Source organism: Ailuropoda melanoleuca, chromosome 2 (assembly GCF_002007445.2).
Source record: "Ailuropoda melanoleuca isolate Jingjing chromosome 2, ASM200744v2, whole genome shotgun sequence".
In the NCBI taxonomy this organism is placed as follows: Eukaryota; Metazoa; Chordata; class Mammalia; order Carnivora; family Ursidae; genus Ailuropoda; species Ailuropoda melanoleuca.
In genome coordinates this window covers 471040-498256 of record NC_048219.1, presented here as the reverse complement: position 1 = coordinate 498256, position 27217 = coordinate 471040, and the positions used below count along the sequence as shown (strand labels likewise).

Here is a 27217-nt window from a genome sequence, read left to right as displayed (position 1 = left end):
AGCAGCTCAACTGCTGAGGTTGATGAGTTTTCGGCTTGAAGTGTCGTTAAGGCTTTAAAGTGAAACAGGAACCGCTGGTGATAATGAAAGAAACGATCACAGTCCCTCCGCATGGCGGATCTGGGGCCTATCGGCCTGCCCTGCGGGGTGACGTGAATTGAGCAGTGATCATTTTTGCAAACTTGATGGTTCAGCAGGGTCTGCTGGGCACCAGATGAGAGCAGTCCTGGCATGCAGGATGAGGCGTGTACTAGCAAAGAGAGTTCTTACAAATAATAAACATCCCTTTCTGTGATCCAAAGATAAACATTAGAGGAGGTGTCAGTGGGGTTTTTCATGACCTTTTGTGGACTCTTGACTGGTCTCTTCCAAAACAAACGTGGTGACTGTCTGCATTGGAGACACTTCTCTTCCCTTGCCCCTTTATCCTGCAGAAGTATGAGATTTTCCAACACAAGCCTCAGCATCAGCCGGCATTGCAGAAGTGTAAAAGCATAGTTTTTAAGGGTGTTTGCTTCCAAAGGTTACTGTATCAGCTTGTCTTTTTCTGAACTCTGTCTTCTTGTTTGTGAAACAACCGAGTTGAACCTCGATAATCTCCCACGTGATCTCCCCCCTGCTTCAGGATGCACCCAGTCGAGGCTGTAGAGACAGCCCTGAAGCGTATAGTAGGTACAATGGACTTTTTGTATATCAGATCCACACTTTGAAGGACCATATAATGACCTTTTAAAAATTTTTTTAAGAAGTAACAGTTCCTTGTACCTGTGGTTAACCCTGGCAGGAAGTCTGTTCAGAGGCCAGGAAGGACTAGAGTGCTTCCATGTTTGGTCAGTCGGGAGGCACCATCAAACATGGCCCTGCTTCGAGATGCCTTGCTGCCTCTTTGGAAGCGCTCCAGCCTCGTTTTGTGAACGCACGCTTGTTCTGCGCTGGTCCAGACTGTAATCCACAGCAGAGCCATCACTGTTACCCACCTGAAGTTGAGCTCTGGCCCACTTGGGAGAACTGGGACTAGTGTCCCCTGGCAGATCATATGTTTGAAAACCGCCATACCACTCTCGTTTGGAATCTGGGATGCCAGAGTGGCGACCACAGTCTTCTGAAGTCAGTTCCAAAGAGTGGATTGCTCCTAGGTATGGCTGCAGGAGGAGAGGGCAGAGGCTTGCTCCCGGACTGTCAGCATCAATCTGTCTATGAACTTGGACTGAGTTAGGGACAGCTGGGGGATAATTGAACCAGGTGGATCAGGTTTCAAGTTGTGAACAAAGATACTGAGAACTGCCTGGTAATCATTTCAGTGTGAGGCACGCTCCCTTCTCCCTGGACCTCTGAGGAGGCCGAAATAGTTGAAAGGGGGCAGCCGAGAAAGAGGAACATGGTGATACCCTGTCTGTCTTCACCTGGAACTTGATCTGAAAGGGAAGTGGAGATTGTGGAAGGAGCTTGGGCCCTGGAGTTGGGCAAACCTGGTTCCAATCTTCGGTCGGCCTCTTCCAGGCACTGTGGCTCGGGGGGAGCTCCTGAACCTCATTGTGTTCCTTTCACCTTCCGGGGAGTGAGAAAGAATTGGCTCCGTATATGTTACGTGCCTAGTGGGGTGGGCGTCTAAAAGTAGTGGCGGCTGTGGTGAATGAGACTTTGGGCCTCCCGGAAAGGGTATGATCGTTTGGAGGCCCGTCCTGTGCCAGGAGCGCCACCTGGCTCTCCTTTCATCCTGACGCGTCTCTGAGAGTGGTAGTCCCATCGCACAGGTGAAGAAACTTGCTTGTGTGGAGGGGGGATTTAAGTAACTCGAGTGGAAGTTTCGTTAGAACTGCCGGGGCCTGGGCCGCCTGGGTGGGTCAGTGGGTTAAACGTCTGCCTTCAGCTCGGGTCATGATCCCGGGGTGCTGGGATCGAGTCGTGTATTGAGTCCTGCATTGGGCTCCTTCCTCAGCGGGGAGCCTGCTTCTTCCTTGGCTCCTTCCCGTTTGTGCGTGCACACACGTGTGCTCTCTCTCTCTGACAAATAAAATCTTAAAAAATAAATATAAAATTTAAAGAGCTGCCGGGACTGATTACTGGCGATCCCTAGTGCTAGCTAGCACACGGAAGATCTTTTTTCTTTGACTCAAAAATGATAATAGTTGTGGTATCCTTCTGATTTAGTAAATTGTAGAAAATTAGAAACAATAGCAAAGTATAGAAAAATAGGAATCACCTTAATCCCACTACTTAGACAAAATATTTGTTATTTTGGAGTACTTCTCTCTGGCTGTTTATAAGTGTTATTTCATGTTCTGGTGGGTATATAAATAGATAATGCTGTTTCTATTCTGTTCTCTTCTGGGTGGCAGCATAGCACGGCAGTTAAAAACCTGGCTTCTGGAGGCAGGTCGCGTTCACATTCCAGCTCTGCCACTTACCAGTTTTGTGCCCCTTGATGAGTTCCGTAACTTCTCTGTACCTCGGTCCTCACGTCTGTGAAGTAGGATTAATAGTGGAAGCTGTTGGGGCGCCTGGGTGGCACAGCCGTTAAGCGTCTGCCTTCGGCTCAGGGCGTGATCCCGGCGTTATGGGATCGAGCCCCACATCAGGCTCTTCCCGTATGAGCCTGCTTCTTCCTCTCCCACTCCCCCTGCTTGTGTTCCCTCCCTCGCTGGCTGTCTCTATCTCTGTTGAATAAAGAAATTAAAAAATCTTTAAAAAAAAAAATAGTGGAAGCTGTTTTATAGGCCTGTTAGGAGGAGCGAATGAATTAACACTAAGCACTTAGAACAGGGTCTGGCCCGCAGAAATCCTTTGTCAGTAGAACTGTGGTTAAAATCATAATCACCGTTTTTGTGTATCGTTACGTTTCCTTTATAAACCTGATCTTAGCTGTTTCCTAACATGTCGTGTAGACCTAGCATGACTCGTACTGAAGACGTGCTGCTGCCCTCATGACTGGAGCACGCTAGTGAAGTGCTCAGGCACAAGGGCCGGTGTCCCGGCGTCTCCAGTCCGAGGCCAGATGCGGAACACCGAAGCATCCCCTCCCCGTTTCCTCAGCTCTGGGGCCAGATTTGATTCACGTCTTGTCAGACCAGGGCATTTCTTTTTCTTGGCTGTCATCAGAATTTCCAAGCCTCAAGACCCCACTTTGCTCTCTTACCCCTGGTTCCGGCCCTGGAAAGTGTGGCCTTTCAGTCCTGCTCAGTGACACACAAGCGTACTTTGTGCCTGTCGGCCGCACCTCGACTCCCTCGACTCCCGGGTCAGGAGGTGTGTGGCGGTGGAGCTGCTGGGGTTTCATCTGCAAATGAAAACCACCTGGCCAGCTGCTGGGGTCAGATGGAAGCCAGATGGGGGAAGTGAGGAGGGGGCCGCGGGCGGCCTGGAGCAGCGTCCGAGCGTCGTGGCATCTCGACTCATCGGGGGCTTGTTTGTAACCTGGCATCTCTCCCGTGTCCAGACGGGTCCAGGGGGCAGGGTTCTCCCACCCGGGCCACCACCAGCCCGGAGGATGTGACCCTGAACCTAGAGAGGTGACACTCGTGTCAGATCAGACGGAAGAAGAGGAGCAACAGGTGGCTAAGTGGCCATCGGGCTGGAAACTGTAACTGTCAGGCTGAAGGGAGGCGGCAGGGAAAGTAAATAGCAAAGTTAATGGACTCCACATGGCACACGGGCAGGAGAGGTTTTTGGATGAGAGCAAGGCCAGTGATTAAACCGAGAGACACTGGAAACAGCCCCCCCCCCCCCAGGAAATGTGTTGGCCAAGTAACAACGTGCTGCAGACGAGGGAGTAAAGCTGGTCTGGTCTCCAGGCCCCTTCTTGTGCGAATCATTTGCAGTTGAATGAAGGGGGAAAAGCATTTATGGAAGGCAAGGGATGGCAGAGTACCTCGCAGCATCCTTCGGACTGAGTTGTCCCAGTTGCTACCTGGATTTGATTCGTGGTTCAGAGAGGAAAGAAGGGGGTGTTTTTACCTCTGGGCCTTGTGAATTAGGGAGGTTGCCAGAGTGGAAAGTGATAGGTTCATTTCATCGTCTAAACACTTGTTTGGGGGCAAAAAGAGTAGAAAAATTAGACACCCTAACGGGAGGAGGGAGGAGAGGCAGCAAGCCTGTTCAGATTGATTTACAGCTAGGAGTAAAAGTTCTGCCTCGCAAAGGAAAAATCCCCTAGGAGATAGAAAGTGCCGGGAGAGAAGGGTGTTCTGGATGTTTACTTTTTGCCTTTGGAGCTGCCCCAGCGTGCCTTTCCCTGCCAGCCGCAGGGCTTGCTGAAACCACGGGCCCTGCAGCCCCAGTCTTCTTACTTGGACATGATTTGGCTTCCCGTGTCTGTAGACCCAGGGCCCCTTAACACTCGATTGGCTGGTAGGTTGGCTGGCTATTAACTCGCTAAAACAAAAGCCCACCCACACCATCCATGCCTGGGAGGTACTCCTGTGCCCACTGCCGTGGGGCTGGAGTCTGCCTGTGTTAGCTCTGTCCCCCCCCCCCCCTTTTCCCCACTTTGAAGAAAGCTCTAGGATAAGCCAGTGACAGTGCCCTAATTAGAGTGCTAACATCACATCTCTTCTAACTCTGAAACGTAAAATGAACTTTGTGCTGTAACTGCAGTTAATCGTGCATTGTTTACGTGGCACCAGCCCATCAGCGCGGCACAGCATTCTGGTTGAGGCCGCCAAGCAGAGGAGCAGAGGGCTTGTGAGCTCCTGCCTGAGCTGTGCCCTGGCCCGCCAGTTCTCAGCTGAGCTCTGCGTGGGCTGCTCCGCTCCTGGCTCCTGACCTTAGGGTGGCGTCCCGGGGGCATGTCTCTTAAGGGAACCTGCCGGCTAGCATCCTCTAGCTGGGCTGCTGTGTCTGCAGAGCACTCTTGCGAAGGCACGACGGTCTCGTGGCTCCAGCTTCCTTCTAGGTGGTGTCAGGCTCCCTCAAGGACGAGGCCTGGTCCTGTGCACAGTGACCCTGTTGAGACTGAGGTTTAACTCTCCCACTTGAAGACAAAGCAGCAACAGCAGTAAAATCCTTATTTCTCAAAGGGCGATAAAAGTTTTACATGCTCTGAGCAGAGATTATTCCCAGGGCTGGGGAGGGTGGCACATCTCCTGGGGGGCCTGCTGTGATCTGGAGTGTGGTGGTTGTCATTTTTTGATCGGTGGGGTTGTCATCTGGAAAAGCAGAGTCAGCATTAGAATTTTTTTTTTTTAAAGATTTTATTTATTTATTCGACAGAGATAGAGACAGCCAGCGAGAGGGAACACAAGCAGGGGAGCGGGAGAGAAAGAAGCAGGCTCATAGCGGAGGAGCCTGATGTGGGACTTGATCCCGGAACGCCGGGATCACGCCCTGAGCCGAAGGCAGACGTTTAACTGCTGTGCTACCCAGGCGCCCCAGCATTAGAATTTTATGTCTGGAGAATAAAGCCTAGTTTCTACACAATACAGCCCCTAGAGGGTAAAAGCTAACGAAATCCACTTGGCGGATGGATCATGGATATTTTAGAAATTGAGGAATACCTCTATAAAAAATTTGGGAAGTTCAGAAAAACAGGTAAAAGGAGAAAAGGAATCACTTACTTTCCCTACCCAGGGAAAAACACTACTAACATTTTCATATATTGTTTCTCTCCAGGATTTTGGCATTTTTTTCCTTAGTTGAGATTAAATATTTATATCCAACTGTGCTAATTTAACACAGAAAACATCATTTTCCCATGTTTTAAAGGACTTTTTCTGCAAACGTTGTAATGGCTACAGACTATTTGATCGTTTTCGTGTTGTCGGGAAGGTTATTTCCAGTTTTTTTGCAACCTAACAGTGGGCATCTTTGTGCATACATTTGAGTGATTTCTTTAGGGTAGATTTTCCTAGGAGGGAACGAACACTTTAAAAGCTTTTGACACATAATTGCTAATTACTTTCTAAGAGAATTGTGCCCATTTCCATCCTTCCTGACACCCAGATTGTTCTGTTCTGTAGTCATTGTGCCTTTTACGTGATGCGTGCTCCTCCGCTCACCTTCTCTTCCACGTGGCTCATCGTCCTGTTACTCCTTTTCACTTTGGCCATTTCTGTTCACCTCTGAGTACTTCCAGGGAGTAACATCTTGTCGTGGCTCCTTACACGTTTCTGTTGGATGAGAGCAGTGTTCTCAGTTTTCGTGCACGCAGCACATCCTGAACCTCGTGTGGTATTTGTGCCGTTGGGCCAGCGGTCCAGCCCAAGCCTCATGAATAAGCCTCATGAATGGCTTCTCGGGGCCAGTTCTTCGCAGCACCCTGTGCACGGGGGAGCTGACCTTGGCCCCCACCCCCAGCTCTCGGTCTCACACATTCTCAGAGGAGCCTGTGTGTGCGGGAGGTGAGTGCCGTGATTCCTGCGAGGCCGCCAGCATCCTCTGCTCCTTCCACGTGGCCGTGCCAAGTGCGGGGGGGGGCAGGGTGCGGAGCTGAGGGCTCTTCCCCCCACTCCTGGCAGAGGCGGGGCCCGTAGTGGGGGGGGGCAGGCGAGCCCCGCAACACCGTTGGCGCCTCTAGATCTGCCGCTGCTGTGTTTCAGGTGTTTGCAGCTGCTTTACGGAGGTATAATTTACATGTCCTAAATCTCCCTGGTTTTGAGTGTATGGCTCAATTTTGTACATTTTTTAGTAAATTTACAGAGTTGCAGAGCCGTCACCACAATTCAATTTAACAACATTTCCATCACCCCCAGAAAGATCCCTTGCACCCATTTGCGGTTACTCCCCGTCCCCCCTCCTGCCCCAGGCAACCACTAATCTTTCCTTCTTTTTGGATGTTTCATATATATGGAATCATATGGATTGTTTTCTGAGGAAATTATTTGATTCTTGAAGTATGCTTGTTCTAAAACATCTGGAAAAAGGGAAGCTCCATGATTAGGGTTAGTTACCTTTGGGGAACGATGTCCTCTGGGCGGTGGGATCGCAGGGGTGCTTTGCACTTTCTGTAATGCTTGAATTTTTTTACGGAGAACCTGTATCCCATTTACAGTCAGAAGAAAAGGGGAAAGGGGCAAAAAGCACATATTTCAATTGTGGAAAATGCTAAAAAGTACAAAGAGGATGAAAAACTAACAGTCCTGAGAATGCCCCCCTCGGGGATAAAGCTGCTTTTACTTTGGTGTGGGTTTTCCCCCCCGTCTTCTCTGAGCGTATTTTTAAAGTCTGGCTCCCATATTTCCAGTGTTGTGTCCTGCTTGTCCATACTGGCATCACAGGAGCCCTTTTCTCACCTAACTGAGAACGCCCTTGCAACTTCTTTTTTTTTTTTTTTTAAAGATTTTATTTATTTATTTGACAGAGAGAGAGACAGCCAGCGAGAGAGGGAACACAAGCAGGGGGAGTGGGAGAGGAAGAAGCAGGCTCACAGCAGAGGAGCCTGATGTGGGGCCTCGATCCCATAACGCCGGGATCACGCCCTGAGCCGAAGGCAGACGCCTAACCGCTGTGCCACCCAGGCGCCCCTCCCTTGCAACTTCTTGATGGTGGTGTGGCGGTTCATTTTATGTTCACCATAATTTAAGTACGCTGAGCACTAAGGTCGGTTTTCCTTTTTGTTACTGTAAATAATGTGGAGCGAATGAATGTGTGAAAGCTTCGTGTCAGACCTTCGCAAAATCCCTGGGTCGGGGGTTCGCACCTGAAAAAAAAAATTGTTTTTCTCCCAGGTTGCAACTGTTTTTGCAGAATTGCTTTCTAGATTTCTTCTCTGATTTTCACCTATTCCTTGAAGTTACTTATTTGGCTCCAGGGACGGGGTTTAGATTTCCAGGAGATGGCCCCTTTATGTCAGGTTGGGGTGTGAGGTGGACGGGGCAGGGAGGTGAATGGAAAAGCCAAACCAGGGTCTCCGAAGATGGCAGTGCCCTTGGGAGCCAGGATGTAGTTTATCTTAGCAAAATCTTGTGTTTATAATCTGGATAGGGCTGAGGCACCTTGTGTTTTCTGTAAATAATCCCCTTTCGTTCATTTTTAGTTTTCAGTAAAGGTTTGCATGTGTATATGGGTGAGAAAATGTCTTAGTTGTTTTAAGAGTGTCGGTCTAGAGAGATTTTGGTCCTATTCAGGCCAGAGTTGCCAAGGGCTGAGGGGGGGGTGGCACGGGGGAACCGTCTGTGAGGGCAGCTCTGGGAGCACACGGACTCTAAGAGAGGCGAGGCACAAGTCCTTTGGTGAGCCTGAATCCGAACGGAGGTTTTTAACCTGGGGTGTTTGGGGATGGGAGGGTCTGTGAGCCCACCAGCTATCTTACGCACCCTGCCGCTCTGGGGAGGGGGGTCTTAACTTTGATCACTTCATCTCTGGCCTCGCGAGGGACGGCGCCGTGAGTGTCCCAGAGGGACTGAGGTCATCCTTGACAAGGGACACCCACACTGCAGCCCCTGCATCTGCGCCGTGTGATCTTGGTCACAGGTCACACAGCCTCTCCGCACCTCTCCTTGCTCCCTGTGAAGTGCCGGGCATGTTGGAGGCACTCAGATTCACATCGGAGTTCTTATTTGAATTTGGGCTCCCAGAGTGTTTAAAGGAGCCACGAACCCGAAATTGACCTGAGCCACCTCATCTGTCTCTTCCACCCTAGTTGGGTGAGGTTAATGTGGTTTTCTGTTATACCGTGTCCCGTTTATTTTAAAATAAAGAATAGATTTAAAAAATCCTTTTATAAAAGTAAGATGTATTCGTCGTAAAAAAGGGTGTAATTATTAGGGTTTTTTTTTTTTTGAGAGGAGGAAGGCCATGAAACCAAACCAGTGCTGGCCGTGCAGGCATTTACCCTTCTGTGAGCTGAAGAAGATTCTTCCAGTGCAGTTGGTGTCGACTTAGTGACTGCCGCACAAGGGAGCGGTCGGTATTTTTATAACGTGGAAGGAGCCAAGCTAAAGGCAGAAGCAGTGGAACTTTCTCAAACAAACCACAGTTGGAGATTCTAGAGCGCCTGGTGGCATCTTTGCAGAAAACCAGCAAAAGCAGAGCTTACCAAGTTGAAGAGTTCTGGTGATTTTTGAGGACCCTGTGTTTTTTCCGTCCTTGAAGCGCCTGGCTGCTGTGAAGTTTCATGTAGGGGTTCCTTTTGCTCCTTCCTTGGGGGAGGGGAGGCGCTTCTCCGGCCTGAATGCAAGTGGGGGAAACTTGCCTCGTGTCCCATAAACAGGCCTTGAAGCCTGCAAGAGCCTGGCTTAGTTGGCAACTGGGGCTTAATGCACGGGGGTGTTACCTGATATAAATTTGTAGAAAACAAAACACACAAAACCCTTTTTATTATGGAAAATTTCAAGCATATTATGAACCTCCATTTACCTGTTGCCCTGGCCAATCTTGTATCCTCTGTGCCCACCTACTCCACCCTCCCTTAGCTTAAATTAGTTAGAATCAGATCATCTGGTTTAAGTTTAATGAGCAATCTGGGCAACCATTCTGAGAACAGAATTTTCCTACACTCTGTACTGAAGTCAGAATGAAGAGCGAGTGATTGCTGGCTTGTGTGTGTTTTTGTCAGTTTAAAACCTTTATTATTTTATTTTATTTTATTATTTTATTTTATTTCAAAACTCTTTAGCTCGGTGGCTCAGTCATTAAGCGTCTGCCTTTGGCTCAGGTCATGATCCCAGGGTCCTGGGATCGAGCCCCACATCAGGCTCCCTGCTCAGCGGAGAGCCTGCTTCTCACTCTGAATGCAGCTTCTCCTGCTCCTGGGAATATATCTGCCCCCCTCTCTCTGACAAACATAGTATCTTAAAAAATAATTTAAAAAAACCTTGTTTTTTTGTGATGAAAAAATAATGCATGCCCCTTATAATTGGCAATCACAGTGTCTACAAAGATGATAAAGCCCCCGACAAGGCCCCTTCTGGAGAGACCCACTGTGATTGTTTTGGGGGGCCCCTGTGCATGCCTCGCTTGCCCTCTTGCACAGCATGAGGTTGCCACGTCCTTTGCCTTCTGCTCTGGGGCCCCCGTCAAGCCACCCCTCACCCAGTGTCCCCATTGCCTCTGACATTTTGGAGCCTGAAATGGGGTCTGAAGTGAGCGTGAGTTCCTAGTGTGTGGGGCAGGAGGGGTGAGCACGCCTGTCACCACCCTCTAGTTGGTGGCTTGTTCTCTAAACACGTGATGGGTGCCCACCAAATGGAGTTAAATGACTGTGCTGCAGCCCACTCCCGCTGGGTCCACAGAGCCTTCCGCTTCCGCCTCAAACCCTGCCTCTCCCGGGCTGGCTGGGCGAGACAAAACCGAGTCCCAGGGGAAATGTGCTCCTGAGCGCACCTCCCACACTCCCTCTGCTTCCAAGAAAAGTCCCCAAGCGGATAAACTCCCGTGTGCCGAGTGTCCCTGCCCTCTGAGTGTGGGGGAGGGGAGAGACCCCAGGTTCTGGCTGGGACACACAAGCTGCACGAAACCAAGAAAATGCGTGGCGAAGTACCTGGGATTCAGTCTTTCAGAGTTTCCCAACCTGCTTATTATTTATATTCCGTGTATTTTTAAACTTCTTTAACTGTTTGTTGAAAGCATGGTTTTTAATGTAATGTAATAAAATAGCCTGTCTTAAGGATGACCTAGAGTAGAGTTGGGATGCAGTAATACCTGTTGGGACACTAATTCAGAGTCACTCTGCCGAGGGGACCTCCGCATGGATGTCTGTGGCCTTTTCCTCCTTACAGTGTTCATTGGTGTAAAAATCACACGTCCTAGCAACGTGGCAGCTTGGATCCAGTGGTTGCCATCCGGAACAGCTGGCCCCAGGCTGGATTGGAATTCACCCTTGCGCTGCAAGGAAGGCGGGACTGAGCTGCCAGGGTTGGGTTTCAGGAGAAATGCTCGATGTACAGAAAAAAGCAAATTGTTTTTACAGCATCTTTCCCAGCCTCTATTTCTAACACGTACTCAGGACAAACGTATCTTTTATTAAAGCGTTTCCTGGATGATTATACCTCCAAGTACTTCCTAAGTGGTTTATTGGACTTGTCAGTAACAGCTGTGTTTTTTACTTCAGCTGTGGGAAAAGTTGGTAGCACCCCCCCCACCCCGGGCCTCCGTGCTCTCTCCTGTCTGGGCCCAGGCTGTGACAGCAGCCGGAGAGGCTGCTGAGGTACTTGCCGCAGGGCCTTGACTCCCTCCACCAACACCAGCACGATAAAACTGCTCCAGGTGCTGCATCTAACAGGAGTAAGATCGGGAGCGCGGGGCGCACAGTGACCGCTCCCTGAGTCAGCGCCGCGGACCCGGGGGACGGCAGGCGGAGGGGGGTGTCGGAGCTGGGCCTCGGGCGGAGCTGGCCCCGTGGAGCTGGGGCGAGCTGCCCTGTGGGCGAGGAGGCAGGCGTGTGAGGGCCGGCTTCAGGGGTTCGAAGGGACATCGTGTGGCCCGGACCTGGCGCGGCCTCGGCCTGTGGGTGGGTAGGAGTTGCAGGTGGAAGAGCCGCTGTGTGAAAACAGGCTGGTCTGGGGCGGTGAGTTCTGCCTTCTGATGAGGGTCGGGCAGAGGCTAAAGGGGGTTTTGTGAGGGGGCGGGGGACTCTGGGGTCACTAAAACTCTGACCTTCTGGATTCGTGAAGAACAGACCTTTAACTCAAAGGCTTTTACTGGTTGATGCCATCGTTTTCCCACATTAATACAGATGTGGATGGTTTTGCTGTATGGGAAAGAGGTTGTCTAAGGTTAGTTTTATAACTTTTATTCCTGTGGAAGGGGCAGTTTCTTACTTTATCTCACTTTTCCGATGTCGGAGTTTTGGGGATTCTTTCCAGGAGACGTGCTGTTTCCTACCTCCAGTGGTCTCCCCCGAGGCCAGAAGACCTCTTTCCCACAGGACTCTTACTGGGGATGTGACACTGTGTTCCCTATCTCTTTGGACTTCGGGGGTCTTGGGCGGGACGTGCTGATTTTTACATCCTGCGGGAATGCATCCTGGCTGATGAGGCAATCTGTTCTCCATCCCTGCTTGGAAACGGTTTCTACCCCTGCCCCCTTGCTCTGCATTTAATCTTCCTGTGAGAATCAGCTAAGCCGTTTTCCCCAGTCAGAGGACATCCCGACGTTGACCAGCTGCCTGCGGGTGGCTAAGGGAAACTACGAGAGAGCGGGCAGTTCTTGCTGATGACCTTGAAGGCTGCTGAGGGCCTGTCAGCCTCTGTTGGGGGGTTGGGCAGACATCCGTGTTACTCCCTTCTCTGAACAACACTGTGTGCTTGAGAGCTGACGTCCTAACTTGGACGGTCTTAGGAGGTCCCTTCTTGTGCTGAGTCTTACTAGTGTAGGGCACAGAAAAATGGAAAAGGGAGCACAGCTCTGGGTCTGGGCCCTCGTTCTGTACGCAGGTGTGGGTGAGCCGTGTGCCTTCTCTGAGCTTCAGCTCCCCCGAGAGCAGTGCGAAGTGTCCATGGTCACTTTTCCAGGGCCCTTGGTGTGCTGTTCAGCACTGGGACACCTGAAAAGTTCTCTCTCCACTCGGCATGCTCTGGGTTTCCTTCAGCTTACTTCCCAATTGAATTTTCTCATTCAAACCTGCTCTCCCGAAGCTGTTGGGCAGCAGGGTACTTTTGAGGTGGTAGAAACGCGGCTGGCTTTCTATTTCTTATTCTTTTCTCCCAACCTGATTGAGGTATAATCGAAGTAGGCTACGTGGCACGTAGTTAAAGTGGACAGTTTGATCATTGCTGTTTGTCTTATAACACATAACATCTGCCTCCCCGTGCTTGCCTTCCTCCTGTGTCCGATCCTGCACTCCCGAGCTTTCCAGAAACCTCTTAGGAAGCAGGGATTCCAGCTGGCAGAGCTGTAACAAGTGTTTCCATAAGCATTCCCACGATCCTTTAAGTGAGGAGCGTGACCTCAGAACCATGTGCCCGTTCCCCTCCCCTGACGGAGGAGGTGGGAGGTAAGAACAATACTGGGATGGCTGGGATGACTGTGCTCCCCGTCTGGGGCACGGCCGGAAAGCTGAGCATTTGTAGGCCATCCAAACACTGTCGTTCTCCTGGGATTCCAGGGTTAGGAGGGGAGAGTGAATTGATTTCTACCTTCACGTTAGAGCAGAGGGAACTCACAAAACAGCCTCCTCTGCTTTTCTGAGCTTTCCTACGGTGCCTCCCATTCGTTTTGGGCGTGGAACTCATGAACTAAGTATAAGAATTGGCAAACGAGGGGCACCTGGGCGGCTCCAGCGGTTAAGCATCCGACTCTTGATAGCTCAAGTCTTGATCTCCAGGTTGTGAGTTCAAACCGCATTGGGCTCCTCTTTCTTGAAAAGAAATTGGCAAACTAAAGCAAAGATGCTTTCTCTTTGTGTTATGAAACTCTCACCAGTGAGTGTTCGGGCTCGCTTTGCTGGGGCCCCTGGTAAACGGTTCTTTCAGTTTCCCTGAGCTGGTGGGATACAGGGGATTCCTAGCTTTTGAACGCTGGAAGGGTGTCTTGCTGTGACAGTGCCTGGACTGAGTTCCACTGCCCTTGGGTTCAGTTCCTAATCGCTTCTCTTCCGTTCCGTACCAGGTTTTCGGAAGCCCGTGCCGAAGGGGCACACGCTTCTTAGGCTAGCTGACTCTGCATTCTGTGTTTACTCCTGTGACCAAGGGACAGGCAGTGACTGACATTACCGTTTATTTTCTTAGAAATTAGTGAGCACCCCACTGGAAACCTTGTTTAGGAAGGTGTGTCCCCCAGGCCTCGGGGGCACACCATGTGGCTGTGGCTGTGATCTTTATCTGCAGGTGAGGAAGGGGCCGGCGCTGACTAGCGGTGATGAGGGCAGCTACACCCCAGCCCCCCAGTTGGTCAGCACCCTGTCCTCAGATTGCTCCCCAGCCTGCTCTGAGGAGTCGGTTGTGAGGGCCTTTGGCCTGAGCCACAGTGACATTTCTTATATTCATGAAGCCCTTACTGACTTCAGGGTTTTTACAATAAGACTCTGCTTGTAATGAACGCTCACGCTGGATTTATACGTCTGGATGAGAAACAACTTTATCTACCACGGGATGGGAAGACCCTGTTCTGAGAAATTGAGCATTCAGGTTCATGAAGAGCTGTCCTATAAGCCATCCTTGGGTGTCCACTTCACAGGGGTCTGTGCCGAATTAGGCCCCAGCATCAAGCCTGAGCCAGCCCTGCTTTGACGTGACGGGGAGGCCATGGGTCTGTGCAGGCCAAGCCCTCCCTGGTGCTCACGGTCGCTGCCGTGCTCCAGAAGCCTGAAGTCCAGCACTGTTTTCTAGAGGTTGGCAGAAGGCCAGAGAGACCTTGATTTTGAAATTTTAGATGCTGTCCTTTTATTTTTTTCCCCCTTCCTCTTCTCTGTTGACTTAACCTGTAAAGTTTATGGAGCAGTGACTACATCCCATGTATGCGCTAAGTGCTGTATACGAAATACGCCCACTTGATCCTTCCAATAACAGTATGGAGGATGTGATGTGACTGCCCTCCTCTTACAGCTTAGGAAACCTGAGGCCCGGAAGAGTTTGGTAGCTTGTCCAGGGTCCCGCAGCCAGAATCTAACGCGCGCAGAATTTGAATGCAGACCGCCTCCCCCAAACCCGCATCCTCAGCTGGAGTGCGACACCGCCTCCTTCGCTTGCCGCCCAGCTGGCAAAAGTGGGTGCGAAATAACCACCTCCTCTTCTTTGGGAGACTTGAGAACCAGGAGGTCGCAGGGGTCCTTAGGGCACAAAGAGAGCGTGGGGGCAGCAGGTGCCTGGGTGCCCAGCAGTCCAGGGTGGTGCTTAGGCATGCCCGCTTTGGGGTCCTAGAGACCTGTCTTTGCAGCCCTGCTTCAGCATACTAGCACGTTCGCCTCAGCACGCTCCCTGGGGCACAGTTTCCACGTCTGACAGGAAGGCCAGCAGTGACCTTCTGGGATTGGGTTTTCAGATTCAATGAGATACTGGCATGTAATCGCTGAGAACAATACCGTAATGCGTTTTAGCCATTCCTGTGGATGCATTTGAAGCCCGCGGGTCCGAGCCCGCCGTGGTGTCACTGCTCAGGGGAGACTGGTCGTTGCCATTAGGGGTTGTATTGGTGGGCTGTGGGGGGCGGAGCCTGCTGGCGAGCAGGCGGTGGTGGTGTGGGGAATGGCGGTCACAGTTGCGCACGCTGTTCCTGGTCGTCAGAAAGAGATTTGCGATCTCAAAGTTGCTGCTTCCCTTCCTTTCATTCTTTCTGCTCATTGAGGGACGTTCAGCTCCTTACTCAAAAACCACGTTTCTTGAGATGGAGCGTTGGGCCTTCAGTTGAGGGTGGAAGGGAAAGAAGATTTGAGTGTATGAAAATGTCTTGCTGGCAACAGACACACAAGCTCTAAGGAAACGTGTGTGTTGACGGAGGAGTAGTTTTCACTCCTACAGATCACTTTCATATAGTCCAGAAGAACCAAAAAGAGGAGGCCTGGCCCTGATTTGATTTTCAGGCTCTTGTTCCAGGCTACTGACTTGCAAGCGTGCGTTTTAATTCCATTTAAGAGTGTTTGATTCTCGTGCACTCTGGAGCTAAATGCTGTGTGAAAGGGTGGTGATGGTCTCTTTCTTGATGAAGTACTTACTACATCTCAGGGACTGTGCTACTTTCTTCTCAGATACTTTCTCATGTGGTCCTAAAAACGGTACTGCAAGGTAGGTACTAGGAATATTCATTCCCATTTAACAGGTGAAGGAGTTGAGCCTTAGGGAGGAAGGACTTGTTCAGATCTTCTTTGCTCAGAAGAGGCAGGTGAAAGATTTACACTCTCTTCTGTCTTTCTTCCAAGGTCCTTTGTGCCAGCCACTGACTGGCAAAGTTATCTGTTGTAGGTCTTAGCTATTGAAGCCAGAAGGACCTCGTTTTTAGGCATCTCTCTGCTTAGCTGGTCCTGACAGCCAGAAGGGAGGAGCTGTGAGACCGGTTCTAGATTAGATTTGCAAACTTAGGGACACCTGGGTGGCTCAGTCGTTAAGCATCTGCCTTCGGCCCAGGGCGTGATCCCAGGGTCCTGGGATCGAGCCCTGCATTGGGCTCCCTGCTCCACTGGGAGCCTGCTTCTTCCTCTCCCCCTCCCCCTGCTTGTGTTCCCTCTCTCACTGGCTGTCTCTCTCTCTGTCAAATAAATCAATAAAATCTTAAAAAAAAAAATGATTTGCAAACTTACCTCAGGCTGGTAACATGTCACATCGTGCTTCGCCGTCACGAAAGCACGTGAAAGCCTCGGTGATGTTTTTGGAAGTGCTACGGGGCCAGCCGGACTGTTGTTGCAGGACTCTGTTGTGCCCCTGTTGGGCAGGGTAGAGGCTGGTACCCTAATAAGAGCTGCCCTTGAGTTGCATAAGATAAGCAGAGGTTGGAGAGTCTTCCATTTTTATTCACCTCTGAAATAGGACACCGGGAACCCAGGACAGAAGTGGGCCGCGTGCTCTGCTTGATGGTAAGCGTCGTGTTCATCTTTTCCTCAAGCCTCCCTTTGGCTTAAGACAGAAGGCTACACTGCCCCCTTTTAGGTGAAACTCTTGGATTGACGGAGCCATTATTTTTTCCAGATCCTTTAAATCTTGCTTTTCCATCAAGATTTGTCTGTTTGCACCATTTGCAGGTCAGACCCAAGGTCTCCCCCACACCTTTGGAAGCCATGTATTCGTGTCAGTGGTACAAACCTCATGGCGAAATGTTCCGTGTCATCCGGGCCGTCTTAGAAATCAGTGTAGGACAAGGTTTATGTGAATTGGCTGCTTCTGCTATGAAAAAGGGAATCTACTTTTCTTAGCCTTCATCAGTGAATGCGTGAGTGATGTTTTGCCCAAACTTCTCTTTTTTTAATTCGTATTTGGAATACCATGACATTCTGCTTTAATCATCGTCCACTCTCATGAAAGGTTTCTTGAATTTTTTGTGACATCGAGGTAGAAATGGACAGCATGTGTGACTTCCATTGAAGATGTCTCAGGATTGCCCCTAATTACGTGTCTAACTACTAGCTGACAAAGTAGAAGGATTAGAAGCTTGTCACATGACACCAGTCAGGACCGTGCAGAGGCGGCAGCTGTAGACATCTGCGAAGCATTAGTGATCAGACAGTAGGTAATGGCGCCTCGCGCATCTTCCGACCGGGTCCAGGAAACCGTCAGCCGGAGCAACGGTCTGAAAAACCTGTTGGTGTTTTCAAGAAATCCACCCATCGGTGATAGTGTTTGTGAGAATAGAGTCTATAATCTGAGGTGACAGGAGATTTCAGAATTTGGTTGTAGATAGAATTGTTCATAATTGGCCCGGCCTGGGAGAAGAGACTCCCCCTGACTGATTTTGTGAGCTGGCAAGCCATCTCCACAAGTCATTTGATTTTTTTTGTTTGTTTGGGTTTTTTAACATTCTCTAGAGAATGTTAGGTTCTGGGAGGCAGACTGGTGTGTGTGTGTGTGTGTGTGTGTGTGTGTGTGTGTGTGTGTGTGTGCGCGCGCGCTCTGTCCTCTTTAATTCAGTGCTTGGGATCTGGGACCAGTCACTTAACTTTTCTGAGACTTGATTTACCTATCTACAAACCTGGGATGAGAGCATCTATCTCATGGAGCCGTGGTGAGGCTTTCCCAAAACCCACAAGTGCAGTAAGGCCCCTAAGTTTGGGTTCTTACTGTTCTTGATAAGGTGACTAATTTGGAAAATTATATGGATGATATAAACACCAATGGTTTAAAACACCATTGTTCTAATAATATAGAATGGTATTAAAAGTAGTGATCTGGGGGGGTGAATCTATCCCCACTCTTGAATTTTGATTTAGGATTTTGCTGTAAGCAGACAGCGCTAAACTGTAAATGAAGAGACTTGTTTTCTGGTCCTGGTTCATTTGCTTTTTAGCTACGTGATAAGTCTGAATTAGTTTTTGTAAGTCTGGGCCTCAGGTTTTCCTCATTTTTTAAAAGCAGATGCTGATTAGATGGTTTCTAAGACTCCCTTTAGCTAAGCATTTCTCTGCTTCCGTGTCTTCCACTTTGGAGAGGTAGAGTGAGGCACACCCGAGATAAAATGCTCCACTTCCCCCACTGGCCCACCAGCAGAGCCAAGAGCCCTGCGTAAGCAATCTGGCAGGCCGCGGTCCTGTTGATTGTCCTCTGACCTGGGGTGTTTCCCTGCATAGACTCACCCCCTCTGCCGTGCGGGGCAGTCTGGAAGAGCAGGCAGCAGCAGTTGTCTTTGAATTGTGTGTGGATCGGGGGCCAAGTGTCCGTGCATGGGAGAGCGGTCGGCAAGCTTGCTGGAGTGTGGGCAGCGGTGGCCGGGGGAGGGGGCGTGCAGGAGGAAGAAGGCCTTGCAGGGGGGCGGAACGCCGGTGCACCTGTGCTTCCTCCCTTCGCCACGCCGGGCCTTAGCCATCTAGAAGGTGCTCCCACACTTGTGCCTCCTTCGGGACTCAATGACTGACTCCTTGTTGAGAATTTTTGCCATTCCACCAAGTTTACCAGATAAACTTTGATCCCTGCAAACCGTTCTGTGTTCTGCATTGGAGGTTTTCGGACTGTACACACTGAATTGGTTATCCAAAACCTTTTTTTGAAGCCCACGCTGCAGCAAAGATATAGCCCCACCTGCTGAGCGTGATTGCTTTTGGACCTTCCCTTCCCTGAAGGGGGATGTGTACGGGCAGCGTCAGCGGACGGCTGTTGTAGTATTTGACACAGAGCCTGTCTGGGGTTACGGAGTTTGCTCTGGAATTAATGTGCCAGGGAGGGAGGCACTTGGAAATCCTCACTGCTGGGTGGGGACTCAAGGTCGTCTGGGGACTCTGTGAGGGCTGTCCTGGTTGCCTGCTTTCGATGGGCTTGGAAGGGCTTGGGAACAGCAGTAAATACAGAGAAGCGGAACTGGTGGAGATACTCCTTGGTGCTGTCCTGGCCACAGGGCTTCAGAAAGAAAGCCGAACAAGGAAAGAACAGTACAGGACGGAAAAAAGAACTTTTTGGGGTGAATATGGAATTTGATCTACTCTTCCTGTCTTTTGGCTCTAGGGGAGCCGTGGGTCCCCCATTCTCCATCCTAAATGGAGGGGGGCGTGTGGGGTGGGAGTTGCGGGAATCTGCCCTCCTTTGTTGGTGCTTCATGACTTGGAAACGGAAATAACACTCCGCCTACCTTGCTAGAGATTCCTGGCAGCCTAAATGGAAAACCTGCGTCAGATGAGCAAAAAATCAGGGAGGAAAGGGCCCTTGAGCCCCCCTTGAGCTGTTGTGTAAAAGTCCTAGCAGATAAGCCATGTGCTTTACACTCGGGGAAGACCCCTGCTCTTTGTGGAGGACAGGCTGCGGGGCCAGACGCTGTGCCTCACGCGCGCCGGTCCCGGTGGGGAGCATCGGGGAGGCCTGGGCTTCGAAGTTTCAAGAACCACGGCTCCAGGGGATTCAGTGGTGACTGACGTAGCTCCACCCAGCAGGCGAGGTGGGAGGATCGGAATTTTTATTGTTACTAGAGCACATCTGTGCCTTCAGGGTCTTGGACCTCTTTGAAAAAAGCTGTGGACCCTTAGCTTGGAAAATTGTGTGCACACTTGTACACACCCCCCCCGTCTTCATGCATATACCCCCGTGTCTTCACACACACACACACACACACACACACACACACACCCCTACTTTCTCTGTCACACAGACATGCACGCCCCACCACAAACTGTCACGGTGCTCAGAAGCTGTGGGGCAGTGACTGGACCCCGTGTTAAGAACCTGCAATTTATTCCTTCCGTCAAAGTTGATCTTGTTTTGGTTTTGGTTTTTTAAAATAAGAACAGGTTTCCAGTTTCCACATTCACAGATTAGAAGCAGCGTATTAGATGAGGAAGTGTAGCGCAGGGAAGAGCAGAGAAACGTAAACGCAGACGCAGCGCCACGTTCCGGGAATGGTCGCTCCTGATGGTGTCCCTCTGCCCGTGAGACACGGTTTAACTGTGCTCGCTGCTTTGTCCTCTCTGTGAACACGCGGACCCTGTAAAACACCTTAGGAGGCTTCCCGTCTTTCAGGCTTCAAACAGAGTTGGTACTTGGGCTGTCCCTGGAGGGGCTCCCCGCTGCTCCGTGATCCCGGGAGGAGCGGCATAGCCGTACTTCTGAGTGGAGAGCAGGTGGTGTCGTCCTTTTCTGCTGCTTTTTCCTGGCGGCCTTCTTCTTTGGGTCACAGGCTCCTTGAGGGCAGGGACCACATCTGACTAATCCAGCCCTGTGTCCCCAGTGCCTGCCCGTCACTCACACGGTTGCTCAGTGACTACATGGAGCTGGGTGGGAAACCTCTCACTGGGACGATACGGGCTCACGTCCCGACTTTGTGACCTCGCCACACTTTCTCTGAACCTCATTATTCATCTGTAAGATGAGAGGGCAGGACTTAGGTGACCTCGAAAGTTCTGTTCTGGGATCCTAATGGAATTGTTCTAGAGCAGAGACTTGTGAAGGCACCGTGTTTCCAGAGTGATCAAGGTCACCTGGGCCCCGCCACTGAATCGTTCGCTCTAAAATGGTTACGTGGTGGTGTGTGGTTTTCTCCCCAGTTTTTAGAAAAGGACATCGATCCAGCTGTGATGAAATGCAGGCGACCCCAGACAGTTGAAGGACGCTTGATCTGCCTCGAGGGCTTTCACCGTGGCTTCGATCCGCTCGATAGAGGGTGTCGGACTTTGCTTTTGCCGGGGGTGGGGGGGCGGGGAGAGAAGTCAGCCAGGGGGAGTGCTTGTGTTTGTGTCCGGCGAGCCAATCCCCCTGTGTGTGTGGCCCGCACTGCCGTGTCCCTCCTGGAAGATTCAGCCAGAGGGCAGTCGGTCAGCAGAAGAAACACTTCTCTTTTTCTTAACCCACATGTGCAGTTTTCCGGAGTGATACACTTCTCTTTTTCTTAACCCACATGTGCAGTTTTCCGGAGTGATCTGCAGATGAGTTGTGGGCCGGTGACTCTTTCCCCACGTAGCCCCCAGCACGGCTTGTTCTGAGCCACGTGGCAGAAGACAGATTTGGCTTCTACGCGGAGTCACTTGCTGGGTCACAGATCATACGAGACAGGCCGTGGTTCCCTTAGCCTCCATAAATTTGTGGGAAATCACCCTGGGCTCCAGGGCAGTTCACCTCTGTGCTGTCCCTGAAGCAAGAACGTGCTAAGCCTCTTGGGAATGTAAACGAGTGAAGGTCTTGATGAACTTGAGAACAGACTGTAAGGCCTTGAAGCTTTGGGTGGTTGTTTACGGATGGACAGATGCTATTAAGTGCAGATCCACCTCGGCCAGCCACGAGCGCAGGCCAGGCAGGACTTCTGCTCAGAAATCCACACGGTTGGAGTTACTGCTTGTCCTTGAAATCATAAACAGTGTGTTTGGGAAGGGCACACGGAAACCGTACATGTGCCAACGAGGCTTCGGTGCTGTCTTCTAGCAGGTGGGCCCTGCTGGAAAACGGAGTCCTCTCCAACTTCTTGGGCTTCCTCCTCCCCTTTCCAGTCAGTACTCTCCTCCTGTCTGTCCTGCCTCTTAAAGGCCCTGGCCCTCCCCCTCTCTCCAGCCAGATAGCCACCACCCTGGCTGCTGTGGCGGTTCCTCTGCTGGCTCTCCTGTCCCCAGGCCCCCTACTGGCCAGAACGTCCCCCCCACAGCCACCAGGGACATCCCCCTGTATCAGTTACTGTTGCCAACTAACAGAATCACCCCCGAACCTAGTGACTTAAGACACACGAATCGTTATGTCCAGTGCTTTCTGTGGGTCAGCAGTTCAGGACGGCCTTGCTTGGGGGGTGGTTCTGGCTTGGGGTCTCGAGCTGTTGCATCAGACAGCTGAAGCTGGAAGAGGGGCATCTGGGGGGCTGGCTGAGAGTCTCATGGTCCCTTCATGGGCTTCCTCACAGCATGGCTGCCATAGGGTGGTCGACCTGTTTACATTGCCGCTTGGGGCTCCAAGCCTGAGTGTTCAGCAAGCAAGGTAAAAAATGAATGGTCTTTTATGGCTTGGCCTCAGAAATCACAGATCATCAGTTCTGCTCTTCTCTGCCGATAGAAACAGTTGCCAAAGCTCTCCCATTTCCAAGGAGGGGGTATGTGGACCCCACCTCTCAGTGGGAGGAGTGTCACAGTCGCTCCTCCTAAGAGCAGCATGCCGGGTGAGGGATCTTCTTATGGCCATTTTTGGACGGTGTGATCTCTTTAACCTTCTGAGATGCAAGGCTGCTCCTGTCATTCCTCTGTAGAAGGATCTTTAAAGAGGGCTCCTAGTCCCTCTGAAGAAGCAGATTTTAAAGTTTTCAAGGCCAGAGAACATGGCACGGAAGCCTTACCTACAAAGGAGACACAGGTGCTGGGAGTTAGGAGGTCTTGGGCCTGGGCCTGGAGCCTGCTTAGAGAACTGCTGCCCTCCGAGCTGTTTGGGGGGAGAAACCAGCCTGACTGTAGGCCCCGGTCACCTCCTGTGCCGCACCTTCCTGCTGCGTGGGCCTTCTGTGCACGCTCATCCCATCGCCCTGCAGAGGTCACCACGCCCTGCCCCCGCCCCTGTCCGTGCGCTCCTAGGTGCACAGAGCCAGTGATGACCCGCTCAGGTACCCTTCTCCTGAGACATCTTTGGAGTTTCCTCTATATCTCTTAGTCTCATCTCTACTGTAACTTTGTTCGTTTTTTGTGGATAGCTGTGTTCAGTTATTAGATTTTGAGTTTATCACAGGTTGGGACATGTCCTGTTCTTTCATTTCTGCCTAGAGGCTGAGTAAATTGTTTGATGAGGATTTCCAAATTGGTCTCTGCCCTTTTACTTCATTTAATAGGGCCGGGGATTTACTGCGTGCAAACGATGGATAACACTGGCAGGTGTCTGAATTCCCTGGGAGGTTGTTTAAGCTGTAGTGTTTTATTCAGCTTATTATTCTGAAAAATTGTTGTGTTCTAGTCTGTATTAATGGTGGTTTTAGTTGTTGTAGGGCGATTGAAGCAGTTTGTGCTTTTACTTGAAGTCATGTGAAAAGCAAGCAGAACTTGGTTTATAAGCTTAAACACACGCACACGCACCCAGAACATCTAACCCAACCCTGTAGAGCCTCGCCAGCCTAAAGTGGGGTAACCGTACCCTCCTTACTCTTTGATAGCCTGATGAAGACCCTTCCTTGATTTTTTTCCCCCATATGAATTTTGACCACAGCATAAGTTCCTGAAGACAGGGACTTTGTTTTATTCACCATTCAGCATCAAAAACAGTGCTTGTCACCTAGGAAACACTCAAGTAACGACTGAATGACTAATTGAATGGGAGCGAACTCTGGAGAGGGAAGTGAAATGGGTCATTCTTTTCCTATTTACCTTTCAGCCTGGAAACCACCACCCGTGGGAGGTAGATCTGGTGGAGGACACTGTCCAAAGGAAGGTCTAGGAGCAGTTTGGGCTTTGAAGGAACCATCCCAGGGAGAGTCCTTAGTCACAGGGTGACGGTCCACACAAGAACTAGAAAGCGGGTTAGGGGCGGGAACCAGGGCGGGGATCCCACCCCCGCCGCCCAGTCGTTCCATCACTGTCTTTCTGGGGTCACCCCTGTTGTTGCCTGTAGTTCCGGACCATCTGTGTTTCCTTCACTCTGGTGCTGTGCCCTGTCTGGACCCCTCAGGGTGTGGGGTGACTCCCAGGTGAAGGGCTCCAGTTCACTCTAATTTTAACTTTTTACAAGCTGTCATCAAGCTTCACCATGTTGCTTTGCTTCTGGGAAGCCTTTAGTCATTTCCTAATGATGTCCTAATGATAATAGATGTCCTTAGCGCTAGAAATTTATAATGAAGCATTTCCAATTAGGATTCATTGGGATTAATGCAAAAAGGAGTTAGAACATTTTGCAGTAGTGTTTTTTTAGTGCTCTCAAATAGATCCGGTAGGACAGAGGACTATGAGGGAGGGACCCTTTATGTCACTGGCACCCTTGCGGGAAGGCTGTGAGCAGCATACTGGTTTGGGGCGTGTGAGGAGGCTCCGTGGAAGGGTGGACACAGTATCTTTTCATGTTGATCTTTCCCCGAACTTGCTCTTCCTAGATAATACACTGTTCAATTTCTAGTTTATCTCCTCTGACTCCCTGTATGTTCTGGGTGAAGGTTTCAGTGTAACTAGGTTTACTTCCATCTCAGTTTGTTTTTTGTTCTCAGGAAGATTGTTATTAATATCCAGTTGAGAATACTTCTGAAGACCAGAAGATTTTAGGGGTTATGAGTGGTCTGTGAATTAGAATTATATATAAAATGTTTCTGTGCATGTGTGGTTTTCTGGAGCCTTAGCTTTGATCAGAGTCTGGGAGTCTGCAGTTTCCAGAAATGATTGTTTTATTTTTATTAAAGATTATATTTTTTTAAAAAGTAATCTCTACACCCAGCGTGGGGCTTGAATCCACAACCCCGGGATTAAGTTGCATGCTCCACCGACTGAGCCAGCCAGGCGCCCCCAAAATGAGTGTTTTATTTTTTTAGATTTTATTTTTTATTTATGAAAGAGTGAGAGCGTGGGTGAGCAGGGGGAGAGAGGGAGAGAGAATCCCACGCAGACTCCCTGCTGAGCACAGAGCCTGATGTGGGGCTTCCATCTCAGGACCTTGAGATGATGCCCTGAAATCATGAGTCGGATGCTTCAGTGACTGAGCCACCCAGGTGCCCCCAAAATCAGTGTTTTAAATCAGGGTTTTCAGACTTGACTCTGGCATTTGGGCCAGGTTGTTGGGGTCTGTCCTCTGCGCTGTGGAATGTTTAGAAGCATCCCTGGTCCCTACCCGTTAGTTGCCCGTAGCCCCTCCTCCCCTGAGGACGACCGAAGAAATATCCCCGTACGTTGCCAGCTGTCTCCTGGGGGTTTGTGGGGAGGGCAGAATCAGCCCCAGCTGAGAAACATGAGTACGTACCTTTTTTTTTCAGTAGACGTAATTTTTTAGAGTAGTTTTTGGTTCACAGGAAAATGGAGCAGAGAGTGCCCGTATATTCCTGCCCCACACATGCGTGGCCTTCCCCACCAGAGTTACAGTTGCTGAACCTACACTGACACGTCATGATCATTTGGTCCGTAGTCTCCATTGGATTCACTCTTGGTGTTGTACGGACTGGGGGTTTGGACAAATTTTTTACGATGCACGCCCGCCATTAGAGCTTCACTGCCCCAAAAAGTCCTGTGCCTGTGCTCTGCCTGTTCATCCCTCCTCCCCTTCGGCCCCTGGCAACCACCAGCCTTCTGACTGTGTCCATAGTTTTGCCTTTTCCAGAATGTCACAGAGTTGGAATCCTGCAGGATGCAGCCTTTTCAGGCTGGCTTCTTGCACTTGGTCATATGCATTGAAGGTTCCTCCATGACTTTTCACACTCGAGAGCTCCTTTCTTCTTAGGGCGGAATGATATTCCAGCGTCTGGACAGCCCACAGGTGGTTCATCCACGTACCTGCCGGAGGACATCTTGGCTGCTCCCAAGTGTTGGCGGTTGTGAATAAAGCTGTTACACACATTTGGTGTGCCAGTTTTTGTATGGAAATAAGTTTTCAGCTCCTTTGGGTCAATACCAAGGAGTGCAGTCGCTGGATCGTTTGGTGAGACTGTTTAGTTTTGTAGGAAGCTGCCACACTGTCTTTGAAGGTGGCTCTGTACCATTTTGCGTTCCACCAGCAGCGAGTCACCGTTCCCGTTGCCCCCCGTCCTTGTCAGCAGTCAGAGTTCTGGATTCTGGCCCTCCTGATAGGTGTATAATGGGACCTCATTGTGGCTTGAATTTGCGTTTCCCTGGTAACAAATAATGTGGAGCATGTTTTCATATTCTTTATTTGCCATCTGTAAGTCGTCTTTAGTGAGGTGTGTGTTTAGGTCTTTGGCTCATTAGTTTACATCTTTTAACTAGTTTGGAGTCATTTAGGGTTTTCTCTTCTGGCACAGTCATGGGGTGGGGTGGGGACACACAGCTGTTCATGGAGTTGGAGCGCAGAGCTCCAGTTTGTAGCAACAGGAAAGATTTCAGGGTTGCGTTGAGTGGGGCAAATGTTATGAAGTGTATATATGTGTATATTTTTAATGTTTTTGAAATATTTAAAACATGTATTTATACACAGAAAATACTCCCAAATAACATACTGCTGTATATTAAAAATTTCACAGGAATTGAATCATTGCAACAACCCTGTGAAGCAGATAATGCCCCCATTTTATAGATAAAGAGAGACTCGGAGAGGTTAAGAAATTTGCCCAACATTATAGTTAATGAATGGCAGAACTGGAAATTGAATGTAAGTCTCTCTAGAGGCAACTCAGTTTATCTGTGTTCACGACCCTTGAAATGGTGTGAAAATGCCTTCCCATGCCAGCAGGCCAGACCCGTGTCACCGTGGCATTGGCTGGCATGGAAGGCATGGTGCCAGTAGGGGATTCGTGGTTGCTACAATGTTTCACTGATCAGAACAAGTGCTGCACCATTCCCGGGGTGAGTGAGTGTGTGTTTCTTTGTAGGGCAGTAGCCACTTTGTTGTGTATCCCAGAATAAATTGTCCCTGATAACCACCTTCAACGGGGGTGGGGGGGGCAGGTGTGCTGTTGTTTCCTTTTAGAAAAACAGCCTGCTGTATATGTCCAGTCAGTTACCTGGGAACGAAATAGCCTCCAGTTAACTTGCTGTGTTAGTTCTTCGGTGGAGGACAAAGTGGGTCCTTGTCCCATAGCCTGTTTGTGGTGAATATCCCCGACGTGTCGATGGTTGTATTCGGAGGTTCTGGTTCATTACAGGCAATTATGCCATTTCCAGGATTAGTTTATATTTTATGAAGATTCTTTGGCGTGTTGATTTGGGGCCTCTAAAAATTCTGAGATGGGTCTGGGCACACGAGCTGGAGCCTGTGATGGGTGGTGTTGGCTGCCTCAGGTATACTTCTCAGGGGCATGTCCCGTGGTCTTCCTGCTCTGCCTGGGCCACCTTGCTCACCTTTCTTGTCATACCTCCTGAGGTCTAGCCTGTGCCACAGCCCGCTGGGCACTGAATTTACTCTCACTTTACCTGCTCCTTCCTCCTCCTCCCCACCTCCATTGTTGATCACATATTGATGGTGACTGGCACGTGGTATCTCTGAGTAAGTATTTGCAACCTGAATGTCCAGTGAGGCGAGTCCTGGGGAGCACACAGTGGGGTCTTTATCCTCCTGGGCCCCTGCGACAGCAGTGACCCCAGTTTGTCGCACTTGTCTGCTCTGCAGCTGGAGCCACCTCTTGACTGGAGATGCTCCAAGGTCTCAGTCGCCTGTGCAAGGGCCTGGCACCTGGGGATGAG

The 27217-nt window shown here is 50.3% G+C and overlaps 1 protein-coding gene across 2 annotated transcripts in view; it reads left to right on the top strand.

Annotated features, from left to right (window-relative positions):
• CAPZB (capping actin protein of muscle Z-line subunit beta) overlaps window positions 1–27217 on the top strand; it is a 133219-nt gene that overhangs the window by 34939 nt on the left and 71063 nt on the right. The window lies entirely within an intron of this gene.